General features: G+C 49.7%; 1 protein-coding gene across 6 annotated transcripts in view; it reads right to left on the reverse strand.

Annotated features, from left to right (window-relative positions):
- Positions 1-13,654, reverse strand: part of PUSL1 (pseudouridine synthase like 1) — a 74,722-nt gene that overhangs the window by 23,532 nt on the left and 37,536 nt on the right. The gene's annotated exons all lie outside the window — the stretch shown is intronic.

Here is a 13,654-nt window from a genome sequence, read left to right on the forward strand (position 1 = left end):
GCCCGTGTCCCACACAGCTTATCATCTACATATAAAACAATAGACAAAGGTAGATACAGACTGACAGGGGAGTACAAGAAAACCATGAGACGGTGTTGGTCAGCAGGACAGGCTGTGGTCTCTGCACACCAGCAGACTAACCACTGTCAAGTTTTGTGTAGGTGTCATGGAAAAGGAGGGTCTTAAGGAGGGTTCTGAAGGAGGCTAATTCATTAGTTTTGTGGATGTTTATGGGGAGCTCAACCCCAGCACAGGGGACAGCACAAAGGTGTTACATTTTCAAACAAGCAAGTGGGCAGTGGAGGCTGGGATCCTGGACCGACCGGCGGTGGGACAGCGAATGAGAGATGGGGAAAGGCCATGCAGGACCTTGAGAGCGAAAACAAGCAGCTAATATTTTTGGTATGCTAGAGAAGGGGGAGCCAGTGGAGGGTTGCAAAGAGAGGAGGTGACACGGTCAAAGCGACAGGCCAGGCAAACAATCTTTGCAGCAGCATTCTGAAGGGATCTGAGCGCGACAGGACTGCATTGGTCAAGGCCAGAGAAAAGGATGTTGCAGTAATTGAGGTGCAAGATGGGGAAAGCCCGGATAAAGCCTCCTGCTGTGTGGCAGAAGCTCTCACGTGTGTGGTTTGGGAGTAGACTTTCCTTGGGAGCAGCTGAGACCGTAACTGCCAATTGCAAGGTCTGGATCTTTGATGTAACTGGTACCGATCATGGCCAGAGACAGGATATTGGACTGGATGGAGCACCTGTCCGGCCCAAAGTTCCTAGCAGTTGTCTTTGAGGAAGCTCTCATCACCCCCTTAATAAAGTGGATGCACCGTGAGTGCTCCAGGCAGCGCTGCTGCATGTGTTGGGATAGACGGAGCCAGCCCTTCCTGCAGCTCCCTCCAGGACTGCTCAGTTGCACAAGCCAAGGTGCAGAGATGGACATTCTTCCGTACTGGGGTCAGCTGCTGAACCATGAAATGCATCCACAGCCAAATGTCGAGAAAGAATTTCTACCTGTCAAGAGAGCAGGGGATGCAGCCTCCCAGTAGACAGCCGACCAGGAGTCATCCGGAGACATTGTCTGGCTTGGGAGAGGTTTGTTTCAAAGAAGCTTATAAAAAAAAATAAATGTTTATTTCAAAAATATGTAAACCCCAACGAAGACAGAAAAATTCTAGAGTATTAGCATCACCAGCTTTCCATCTCATCGGCAGCTCTAACAAGTGCTAGAGACGTAAACATGGATTAGTTCAGTGACTGGATCCATCCCATTAGCTTGGGGTTTGCATCTTTAATGAGAGAGCTTTTCCCCCCAACTATTTAGCAGGTGTCTGAGTTAATTAGTTGTTGCTGAAACAACAGAGTTTTGAACATCAAAATCTCCCCTCTTTCCATTTAATCGGTTTTCAAATGCTTGGTGTCTGTGACTAGTTCCCCAATCATCGAAAGAGTCTTTCAGGGAAACAGAGTGGAAAAGAACTGAATTCATAATGTAACAAACACACCAGGTTGTTGGTTTTTTTTCCTTCCACAAACCTTTCAGATCTTTTCTCATTCACCAGGAAGCAGCAAAAATAAAGACGCACACGCCCATTTCTCCTACTCTTTGCAGGTCATCTTTAGGAAATGGTGCAACTGTCTGGAACACTGGAGGTCCACCAAACGTGGCCTTCCCTTCCACGTGCAACACCGCTTTGTTGTTATTCACCTTCCTTGGGATATAAACCCCACCAGCTTCCTGGCATCCACTCCTTAGCTGGGGTCAAATGTATTATTCCATAACTGTCCACTAGCTGGTGGGGGCTTCCTTCACCTTCTGCTGAAACTGCTGGTTCTGTCTGCTGAGCCAGGATACAGGACGAGATGGACTGTCTGATTCGGCCTGGCCATTCCTACCTCCCTGTGCAATTCCACAGAGCCTCACGGGGCTGGGAAGTGTGCATCAGATGCTGGAGACAGGAAGCGAGTGCTAGAGCCGGAGGGGAAATGGGGCATTTCTGTCCCTCCCCTCCCTATCGGCATTCACATTTTTGATGAAAAACATGGTCAACCTTTCAACCAACTGCAGCAAGTGGAAGGATTCCAGGGAGGGGGCAGGGATAGAGCCAAGGGAGGGTGGAGAAGAGGCGGGCACCGTTTGAACAGGCTGGGGAGAGGGAAGGGCCTGGCCAGGACGTAACAGGAAACGGCAGCGCCATGGGATTCGAGTCACGTTAATTTCAGCCTTTGCACTACGAAATCCCATCTGTCTCGTCGGGAAACACTGCCTCCGACACAGTCTCCCTTCTCTCTCGGGGGCACCCAGCCCTCGGTCTGCGCTGGTGGCTAACGCGGCTTTGCTTACTGGCAGAAAAAGGATGAAGAAAGCAGCTCTGACCCCTTGATCAGGCTCCTTCCCAAACAAGAACTGGCTTTAACCACCACCAGGGAGGCAGCTATTGCTAATTTACTGCAGGTTACATTTCTATTTCATTTATGCGTCTCAATACCCAGTGCAAAGGGCTGTTCAGAAACCAGTGCTGCAGGAAATTGCAAATGAAGAATCTCGTTACCTAATGAATTGGAGCCATTTAGTTAATAACATTTGCCAACATAAACCTGGAAGCAGAGCCAGGCTGCTCACTGCAGTTCCTTCAGCCACAGTTCAAACACAGTTAGCTGGGCATCAGATCACCAAGATAATGAATGTAAGGAGCCCCCAGCAGGTCAGATTTAACTCTCCCTCTTCCAAAAGAGACAGCTGGAGACTTGAACCCTGGTCCTAATGTTCCAGACCCATGTGCTTCTTCCACTTGAGCTAAAGGAGAACTCCCTCAGTTTGTCCTAACGGGTCTGTGAGGCCAACATCATTTATTCATATGCTCAAAGCCAGCATACGAGCTCCAGCACATCGGCAGCAGACAGGATGAACCCAGGAGTCTGACGCCCTCTGCTGGTGGGTGGCTCCATCCTGTTGTCCCAGCGGGAGAAACCGGGCTCCATGCCCATGTCACATGCTCAGTTGGCACTGGGGGTAGCAAGGCAGAGAGGGAATACGCCAGGGACAGCCACACCCCCCCCCCCAGGGCCGGTCAGGGCTCTTACATCAGCGCTGCATGCTCAGCCAACGAGCACGGACTGATGTGGGGAGATGCGTGTTCTGATGTTGTTACGGATCAGGTCTCAACAACCGAGGCTAAAAATAGACAGCACAGGGCAGGCAGAAAAGGGAGCCCAGGCAAAAGCGCCGGGGAACTGCCAAGATGCGTTCAGTGCAAGCCACCACTGAGCTGGTGAGGCAGCTAACGTGCAGCGAACACGCATCTGCCTCAGGGGTGAGGAACCAGTCCCGACAAAGGAAGGGCCGGTGGCTAATGCACTGGAGCGAGATTCAGGTTTTTCACCAATTCACGGATTCTGAGGGTCCATGGGATCCTCCAGCCTGACCCACTGCAGAGCACAGGCCAGAGACCTGCCCCAAAACAATCCCTAGAGCAGAGCTTTTAGAAACACATCCCAGCTTGAGTTAAAGACGGTCACTGATGGAGAATCCACCACAGGCCTTGGTAAATCGTTCCAATGGTTAATCACGCTCGCGGTTATGAACGTACGCCCTGTTTCCAGTCTGACTTTGTCTAGCTTCAACTTCCAGCCATTGGATTGGGTTCTACTTTCTCTGCTAGACTGAAGAGCCCGTTATTAAGTAGTTGTTCCCCACTTAGATACCTGTAGACTGTAATGAAGTCACCCCGTAACCTTCTCTTTGTTAAACTTAATAAATCAGGTTTTCTAACCCTTTAATCGTTCATCTCCAGACCACTTGGGCGGGTTGGAGTTGGTCCCCCAGCCACCTGGGCTCCTTCCTTTTAAGAGGGAGGAAACTTAGCAGAGCTAATTAAGCACTAGACACCTTAACTTACCAATGGGCTACTCGCCAATTAGGCGCTCGTCGAGATGAGCTGGAGTGGTAGAATCTGAACACAGGCATTGTCGTCTGCCGGCTTGGGGGCTTGCAGTTATTAACCAGATCAAGTGCCGTCTAGAGCAGAGGTTCTCAACCAGGGGTCCGGGGCCCCCTGGAGGGCCGCAAGCAGGTTTCAAGGGGTCCTCCAAGCATGGTCAGCATTAGACTTGCTAGGGCCCAGGGGCAGAAAGCCGAAGCCCCACTGCCTGGGGCTGAAGCCCGGGGCCCTGAGCCTCGTCACCGGGGGCTGAAACCGAAGCCTGAGCAATGTAGTCTCACAGGGGCCCCTGTGGCATGAGGACCCCGGCAACTGCCCTGCTTGCTATCCCCTAATGCTGGCCCTGGCTTTTATATACAAAAAGCCAGTTGTTGGGGCACAGGCGGGCTGCGGAGGTTTTATAGCATGTTGGGGGGGCCTCAGAAAGAAAAAGGTTGAGACCCCCTGGTCGATGCTGCTCATGCCGTGAGCCTCTTTTAAGGGAGAGACAATTATCAAGGTGCCGGAAACAGGCAGCATCCTGGTCAGCTCCCCGCCCCACAGCACTGCTTACTAATAACCCCAGACACAGGGAGTGCTGGAAGCAGGGGAAAGTTCCCCGCCTCTGGTTTTAATTTCCCGTCCTGGGAAAATGCAGAGGAGCCGGGTTTCAGTGGGGATATTCCATTACGGGGTCCGCGGCGAGGAGGGTTTTGTGCTTGGCTGGGAGGAGGGAATTCGAAACCAGCCAGATTGAATTGTGGGGGGTGGGGGGGAGACAGCAGGGCAGGCAGCACTGCTAGCAGACAAAACAAATCTCTTCCCCCTTAACCAACCCTCCGCAACGCTGGCTACAGGCGTCCCTGGGGCATTTGCAGATAAGGCTCCCTTGCTTTTCTCTAAGCTGCAGCTCACTATAAATCTGCCTCCTCCTCCCATGCCCCCTGTCCTCTGTCTCCATCCCCGCCCAGCGTTCAGCATCATTAAAAGGAATTTTTTATGGGTGTGATTTCTAATCGAATTTGCTAGACGTTACCTGACCAGGCTTCGGGATGAATTACTAACTGGAACCTCATGGCATTAGGTTGTTGCATGCTCTGTCTCGCCCCTCCCGGTTTCCTCCCCCCGCCCCAGAGAAAGCTGGGTTTTGCCAAGCTTTCAGGACCAGCATTTCTCTCTCTCTCTCTCTGAGCCTCTGGCAAAGCTACAGCACTCAGTGGTTTGTAGCGTCACTAGAGATCTTGGAGTGTAGCTACAAGGGGGTGGAAATTAGCGCGATTCACAGGAACAAAAGCAACCAGTGTATGAGGGAGAGGGGAATAAGCGATTCTGCAAGTGAGTTGGGCAAAGTGTGACTGTCTTTCCTGAACCCAAGAGGGACTGCAGCCAGGACAGGAGCTTACAGAACCGGGTCCCTGGGTTCTAACAAGATTTGGTCTTGCTGCTTGGCCAGGCCCACTGTGCATTGTAACTACGTGCCGCATCATCAGGGGGATTGTGCAGGACAGTGTGTTTGGCCCATGACCATTACAACATGGGTCCGCTGGCCTGGCAACATCTGGAGCGTAGATGGCAGGCCATTGGTGGCGTTATAACTGGGTTTGGAGTTGCAAGTGGTGGCCACCAGTTCTGGTGCAGAGCACGCCATGCCCTGCAATGCGCACTCCAGGAGAGCGTCCGCTTTACAGCGTGGACAGGCAATTCCGGGGCTAGGCGCCACTCCTTCTCCGGGTTACATTTCCAATTTCAATGGAACCTTTCCTCCTGCCTCTGCCTTGCTGACCTTCTGCCACCTCCCCTACCTGGCAACCCTGGTAGCCCTTGCCCACACTCTACTGGGATCTTGCCCAGGGCTGGCTGCATCTGGCCCCAAGCAACAGCTGTCACAGCTGTATTCCAAGTGCTCTATGTCCTCGCTGCTTTCTCTAACCACTGCCCCACTCTATACCCATTAATGCAACATCGGAAACATCCGAATCCCTCACGTCAACACCGAGACCGACGCGAACCTCCCCCCGCAATGTTGGGAAAAGCTGGATGGGAACTTTGTGGCCCAAGTTCAGCACTGACATCCACGAAGCCCAAATTCAGACAGACGCACGCCACAGACGCAGATTAAGGAAACCGGCTGCCCTGCAAAGAATCTGGAATGTAAACCTCTTGAGTGCCTGTTTCGGTCAGCAGTTAAACGGGGGTTTTGCAGGCAGGCAGTTGAATGTAATGCAAAAGGAAACACCGATCTTCCCGCGGGTTAGGGAAGGCCCTACGTATTTTGCAGAGCGGATGCACTGTGCATCTGCAGCAGAGGAGCTACTGCAGCTAGCAGAGTAGCTATTAGGTCCTTCATACACACGGCTGATCATTTGCATCAGCACCACTGACTGGATGCACTTAGTAACGGGCACAAGGAGCGATGTCCAGAACTCACGGGTCATCCGTGATCTCCCTCCAGCATCCAACCAGAACGAAAGGGCTTGTCCCATCTACCTGATTCATCACTTGTGCTTCACAGAGGAGACGAGTGCCAGTCCCAGTGGGGAGATGGGAATTCAGAACTTCTGGTCCACATCTCACAGCGCTACTAACTCTTCTCTGCAAACCCAGTTAGCCTGCAGGGCTGAACGATGCCACTTTGCATTAGAGTAGCTGCTGTCAAAAGTCTATCCAAATCCAGTGGCCAGCAGCCGACTGCAAATTAAACCAGCCCAGCTCACTGTGGTGGAAATCTTTGGTGTGGGTCTGGGAGTAGGTGGCATTTTCCCCCTAGAGATTCAGCAATGAACCAGTGCCCCAAACAGAGGCTGCTGGATGGCAGGAGGAGCAATCTTTCAGAGAAGATGTAAAACCGAAGTTGGGAGTGGTTGGGGTTTTTTTTGGTAATAGCTTTTAACCTCAGTGTCCTGGTTAAAACATAACACAGTTCCTACATGCCGCCTATTTAAACTCTTCTGTCATTTCAGCTAGAGATAGCGTTCAGCACCACTTCCACTCCTAAATTAAAGTGGAAAATTGCTGTGAGCTGTTTAACAGCTGCCATGTTCCACCCCAGAGATGGCTGCCTCTGAGCAATCCCTGCCTAGTTTGTATGCATGATTCCTAAGCTTGTAAAGAGCTTTAGGATCCTTTAGCGCAGCGGGTATAGGTTCTTATACACGTATGCACAATGGCTCACAACCAGAGCAATGACTACAACCTGAGATACACAGTATAAAACAAGGTGCAATTCAACTGCCTGCAGAGAAAGTGCTGACTCTGGGAACGCTCCCTGCTGGAAACAGGAAAAAAACCCTCTCCTAATACCCAGAGCAAACCCACAATGCGATTTCATCGGAGCTGACTGGGGAAAGTCATGTGGTCACCACCGACTTTGCAGAATGCTTTTCATCGTTCAGCAGTCCACACCGCGACTTCACATGCTGCTGGAAAGGCCAGAGCAAGCAAATCAGGAAACTGACGTGCACAGGGAATCCATCTGGAGCAGTCAGGAAGGCATGTAGCAGCAGACAGAGAGGCGTTCCCATACAGGGGCGAGAGTCGGGGGAAACGGCCAGATGGAGATTCTGGTTCAGACATTATTTAAGCAGGCATTCTTCTCCCTTGTCAAATCGTGCTGCTTGGATAGAAACAGCCGCTGCTATCAGCAACCTGGAGATCACTCGGATTCGAAAACCTTCGGGGATGATCACCAACGTTCCTTAAAGGGGATCCGACCAACGCTAGTTCTCCCAATGTTTCACGTAGGCTTGCAAACCCCATTTAATTCTTTATTGGTTGTCTTTGAATACTTTGTGCCTTTGCACCATCCCGTCACCCCAAAAGGCAGAAGATCCCGTGTTCACACCCAACCCTGTAACAACAAATCAATATCTGCAGCCCAACTCTTAGGAGCAGCCCTACAACAACAGACCAGTTCGAACCTTCCTCTCCTACAGCCCTAAAAACAAAACCCAGCATGCACGGCACTGCACTCAAGAGCAACCCTGTAACAACCAAAATGTTCACCCTGCCCTAAAGCATGATCCTACCACAACGAGCCAGTGCCCACGTGATGAAGGCAAAAATATTAGCTTATGAAATGGATACCAGCCTTGGAGTTCCAAAAGTTTTAGGGTTTCTAAGACTCATTGAAAACAGGATTTTAAAACCTCCAAAGGACACCTCGACACCATCCTACCAACATGGGGAGATTTTTGTTTTACGGTGGATCCAATCTGGTTCATTTCTGAAAAAAGCGGTTTTGTGGCAGACTCTACAAAGGGACAGGGACAGAGACAAAGCACTCTCCCGTCCATTACGTGTATAGAGAGGGTACATACGTAGCAGCACATTTATAGACTCCCACTGTGATCTCATAATTAATTACCCACCGGTATTTATCCATGCGACCAAGTGCTGCTGGAATTCACGTGATAGCGAATGGAAACTATCCAATGCACTGGGAATTCCCAAATGCCCCAGCTCCCCCATTCACCACCCCTCCCTCAATTCCTTCCTACTGCCACTCGGGATAACATTTACCTTTGCTAATCCCGACCTTTGTGTGCAGTGACTGTTAGTGCTCTATGGTCCGTTCCCACGCCCCTGCAAAATTATTACTAATGGCAGACTGGGCAGCTATGACGATTTGGACCATCTGTGCTTAGGCAGAAGGGGTCTGTGTGTGTGTGGAAAGCGTGGCTGCGAGAAATGCATCTGTGTTGTTCAGGCTGGTTCCCCATTGGTTTGGGCCTGTTCAGAACCTGCAGGCCTGTGGGGAAGGGCTCGGCTCTCTGGGAAGGTGAAAAGCTACCATGCGATCAAAGACAGAAGGGCAGAGTGGGGTTGAGGTCACCTGCTAGCACCGGAGGTCGGCGCACTAAAGGGTGCAGAACGCGGCATTAGGACACTCCATGGTGGGAGGATGCTTTTAAAGAAAAATCACTGATCACATCCTGCTGCAACATGTGCTTCTCCTTCCCCTCATTCAGTTCCCACCCCCAGACTCTGCTCCTGTCAGAAAACGTTAATATCCTACTGCTTCCCCATGCCATTACTTCCCCTCTATGTATGTGTTTTACATGCATACGCACTCTGCCCATATGCACTCTGCCCATACGCAATTTTAATCAGATTAAGGTCTTGATCCAGCAAAGCGTTTATGCACATGTTCTGAATCGAGGCTAATATATTTATTGCAGTCTCCCTTCATTTTATGCAGCACCACGGGCAAGGTTTCTTGGTCTCCTAGTTCTCCAAGTTCCCTGATCAATAACCTTGGACCCCAATTTAATGAGAAGGAAAACTGAGGGCCTGGCCACCCATTATGTGACACTAAGTATTTGGACACTTGCATTCAGTTCTTGTCATTGTTTTGCTGCATTGACTCATAGAATATCAAGGTTGGAAGGGACCTCAGGAGTTCATCTCGTCCAATCCCCGGCTCAAAGCAGGACCAACACCAACTAAATCATCCCAGCCAGGGCTTTGTCATGACCCTGGGCAAATTACTTCCCCCTCTCTGCCTCAGTTGTCCCATCTGAGCTCATAAAGGTGCTCAGGCCTATGATCTAGCTGATCTCTGAATTTTAGTTTTTTTCTAAAAAGAAGCATATAAAAAGCAGGGGGGAGGGATCGCTCAGTGGTTTGAGCACTGGCCTGCTAAACCCAGGGTTGTGAGTTCAATCCTTGAGGGGGCCATTAGGGATCTGGGACAAAAATCTGTCTGGGGATTGGTCCTGCTTTGAGCAGGGGGTTGGACTAGAGACCTCCTGAGGTCCCTTCCAACCCTGCTATTCTATGATTTTGATCAGGACTAGGCTGAAATCTTGCCACATACTGCTGGGGTCAAGGGCTGGAATTGCCTGTGAAATCTGACTTCCTAAATCGATGCAAGTGGCATCTCTGATGGCAAAGTCGAATAGGACTGAAGGATGAAACCAATAGCAGTCTATAGAAGTTGCTCTAAAAACCTATGGAGCTGAATGGAAAATGAGATTCTTTCTGAAAGTTTTCTGAGCCTTCTTATAGAATTTTATAGCAGGGATATAACTTAATAGAGAATTCTATCAGATGACTCAAACTTAGAGAAAGAATTTAACAGAGAACCAGATCCTATCAGACTTTTCCATAAGGGGGAACTTTCTTCTTCTTATTAATATCACACACAATTCTTCTTCTAAGCAGAACTCTGGTCTGGCTTTTCGCTTGGCAGAACCCAGCACCTCGCAACGAATAATACATGTTCAGTGAGAAACAGGTGATGGAAAATTACTCCCAAGGAAGCAGCAATGGGGCTAAGTTCCTGAACATGGCTGTAGCATTCAAGAGTGCTTTGTACTGACGGGACATTAACCTAACTTCCACTGTTGCCAGGCAACACGGAGTTTGATGGAGGGAGCCGTTTTAACAGCTGCCCTTTTACACAGACAAGTGGTCAATTCAGAAGCTCGGTTTTCGTGTGGAGGGGAAGAAAGAAGCAGGAAGAAAAGCTGCATTATTTGACTAAAAGATCATGGTTTATCATTCTCTGTATCCCACCCTCCCGAGTGAAAAAAATAAATAAACCTCTTAGATTAGTCTTAAAACCTATTTATATGCGGTTAGTGCAACCTCAAGCCTTTCTTTGCAAGCTGATTTCCTGCTGCCACTTCAGTAAAGAAATGCACACGCTGCAGTACACTGGCTGTCAGTCACAGGTTTGGGAAAGGTGCATACCCAGTTTCATAAGTGACAACTGTCTCACCGTGGGAACATCTGACAGATTCATTATAACCAGGAGATTAATACAAAGGATAAATCAAGCCAGAATTGTATTTATTCCCTACATCAGAAAAATAATGGTTTGGTTTAACAAGATTTTAATAATTAAGGCTGGGATTTTAAAAGGCATCTATGGGAATTAATCATCCAAATCCCATTGAAATCATGCACCTCTGAAAGCCCCAAGTCTGCATGCTCAGTAAATAAATAAATAAAACATTACATCGCTGTAAAAATGACTCGTTATAAAACAGCCGCCTTTGTGCATCACCAGAACATAGCAGAAATGCTCCTCCAACAACTAGTGTGATGCCGTTGATTCAGCTTGAAGGCTCTCTCAAGTTGCTTCACACGGATTTATGAAGCAAGATAAACTAGAAAATGCACATTCCCTTTCCAAACAATTTAAATCAACAGCGTTCTATTAAAATCGAACACACACAACCAAGCTGGACCACGTTAAAAATTCACAAATTGATAGATGAGTGACGAGAGAAAGATCTGCCAAGTCCACTGCTTTCCCCAGTAGTACTCTCCTTATCAGGCTATTGGGTTTTTTTTTCCTGAAGCTGGGCTCAGTGCAGGGAGATTTCACTCTGAATCAAAGAGCAACTGATGGGTTTCAAGAAACAGCCCTGGTACTAAAATGGGCCTGTCTACATTTATGATACTGGCACTGGAGTAGCTACACTGCTGCAGTCACTCCGTTGCAAACCCTAATCTAGACATTCTGCACTGATGAAAAGCAGGATGTACACCACGGTGGCCATTTACTGGAGTTGGCTGTACTAATCCAGAAGGGTCTAAATCACACTTCTCTTTCCCTGATGTGTCTGATCACTTAGGTTCCAGATCCCCCAGGCTCCACACATCCCATAAACACGGGCAATCATTTCCACACGCTAATGACTGGTTATACCATAACTTCACGATGGACAGGCAGGTGGCTTTGGATGGATTGTGCCAGTAAAGATATGCAATTCTGGCCCGCTCCTTTGGTTGCTGGACTATGAGCAATTTATTATTGAACAGTAAGATTGGAGAGGGAGCTCCCCTTCTTGCCCCATCACCACCTCTCCTTGGCTCCTTTTACCTGCCTTCTACCCTTTCCCCCAGCTCCTCCCTCCACCCTGGGGCAGACTGCAGGCCTGTTGGCTGAGGTGAGCCTGAAAACGTGCCAGCAGAGACGTGCAGAGAAGCCAGGCTGCACAAGCTGGATAAATGTGAGGCAGCACTGGCTAGTGCCTAGAGAAGAAACTCCAAGTCAGCCATTCCCAAGTTCCAGACCCAGCTCTGCCTAACTCGCCCTGGGTTTACCCCAGGCCAAAACACTGGACTGCCTCACTTTCCCCACTGGTAATTCTCACCTCCCAGCTGAGGCGCTGAGGGGATGGATTAGCTTCTGCGGCAAAGCCCTCCTTCAAGGCTAAGCATTACTAGCTACACAGAGCTGTGGGGTTTTTTAAGGACGAGAGCTCCGGTATCGTCAGGAGGACATGCCTTTAATGGGAAGATGACCTGACTTTTCACAGCGCCAACAGCTCTGCCAATGTCACCTCCTTGCCACTTCCCCCTCGGCAGAACGCAGCAGGATGGGGACACAGGTTTGGTTTTTTTGGGGGGGGAGTGTGGGGGGGAAGGGGGCCCAGATGCAAAGAGGTGTTTTAACTTCAGCTCCATCCAGCCCTGATGGAGGAAGGCTCTTTGTCTCCAGCCACAGCAGCCAATGAGTGACACAAGGAGGCTGCCGTGCACAAGAGGCCAGCTATCTCAGCAGTCTTCCCCCTTGCCATCAATGTCCAGGAACTACCTGGAAAGGCAGTTTATTCAGCTGCCCAGTGGAGTGTGGTGGCCAAGGGTCAGATCAGGTAGGTGCAGATTTACTACCAAGATCCTGCCTAGCTCGGATAACGTATGTGTGTATTCTCCCCCCAGTGGCCCAGCTCTATAAACACTGATCTCTTGGGGGAGGAGGGTTGTCTTTCCATCATGACCTACCACTTCTCTTCACATCATGATGTCCGCTTAATCTGGACACACATGCCAGAACAATTGATTTTTCACTTAGCCTAACAAGCCAGGCGATGCCTACCAGTGACCTGCTGTTCAGATCAGTGTGTGTTTAAAAAAAACCAACCACCACCTCTTGCACTTCTCTGGCATATTAACTCCCGATGAATCCAGGACCCCTTTGCAAATTGAATAGAGGGGAATCCCTTCTTCCTCACGATGAAATGCAGCTGCCTCTAGAGTGGAACGCATTAGCTAACAGTGCATCATAGTCTTGGAGAGGACAGGAGGCACACTTTACCTGACTGAGCCGTTCCCAGAGCTGGGGGTTGATGGAGGTAGAATTTAAAGATTTAAACTGGAACAGATCAGGACAACAAGGGCTAGAATTCCTACTTTGGGGCAAACATGCCAGGGAATGTTTAATGAACACAAGTAGTCACGGCCTCGGTCTTACACTCAACCCAAGAGTCTGGCAGTTCAGTGCCATGGTAGCAAGAGAGAGTGCCACCCGCTGAGACGCCAACACCAACCCAGAAACACCCTGTTTCTCCTCCCTGGGTCTCTCCTGTACGGATCACACCCAACTCCACCTCGCTTAGAGTGTCTGACCCGGGTGGGACAGCTACAGTCATTGCTCTTTTACTAGCCTATGAACATGGGTGCAAACATCTCCTTTTTCTTCTCTTTTCAAGACAGTTTAAGGCGTCTATTTTTTAAAACGTGGTTTATGGAACAAACACCAAATCTCTAGGCACTCTAAAGCTTGGATCTCAGCACCTGGCTGACCATGCCCAGTGGCCTAAAACAGATCACCCTGCCAGTGAGCCTACTATACTCATAAAGTGCCACCATGCCTACAAGGGTCACCACAAAGCTATGAGATGGCACGGGCCTCCCCCTTTAACTACCTCGCTTGCAAGCTGCAAGGCTGGACAGCTGGCAATGGAGGAGGGCGTGCACGCTGCAGCGATGTCTGCAGCTTACATCAC

Source organism: Chrysemys picta, chromosome 21 (genome assembly GCF_011386835.1).
Source record: "Chrysemys picta bellii isolate R12L10 chromosome 21, ASM1138683v2, whole genome shotgun sequence".
NCBI lineage: Eukaryota > Metazoa > Chordata > Testudines > Emydidae > Chrysemys > Chrysemys picta.